This window comes from Apis dorsata, unplaced genomic scaffold (assembly GCF_000469605.1).
Source record: "Apis dorsata unplaced genomic scaffold, Apis dorsata 1.3 scaffold_1070, whole genome shotgun sequence".
Lineage (NCBI taxonomy): Eukaryota > Metazoa > Arthropoda > Insecta > Hymenoptera > Apidae > Apis > Apis dorsata.
The window spans coordinates 1-209 of record NW_006264168.1 but is presented as its reverse complement, the minus strand read 5'-3'; positions in this window follow the sequence as shown (position 1 = coordinate 209).

The following is a 209-nucleotide window of genomic DNA, read 5'->3' as shown; positions in this document are numbered from 1 at the left end:
ATCATATTTATAATGCACAATTAAATAACTGTATTGAGAAATATGAAGCGCACAAAAAACTATTGTCCAAAAAAATTTATGTAAAATCGAAAATGGTGCTCCCGGCCATGACGCAGCAAAATAAAGACCATATTTTACAGATTGAGTAATTGTATTAATTGTATTAATTGTCATTTCGTACAAATTAGTTATTTACATCAAATCTTAAA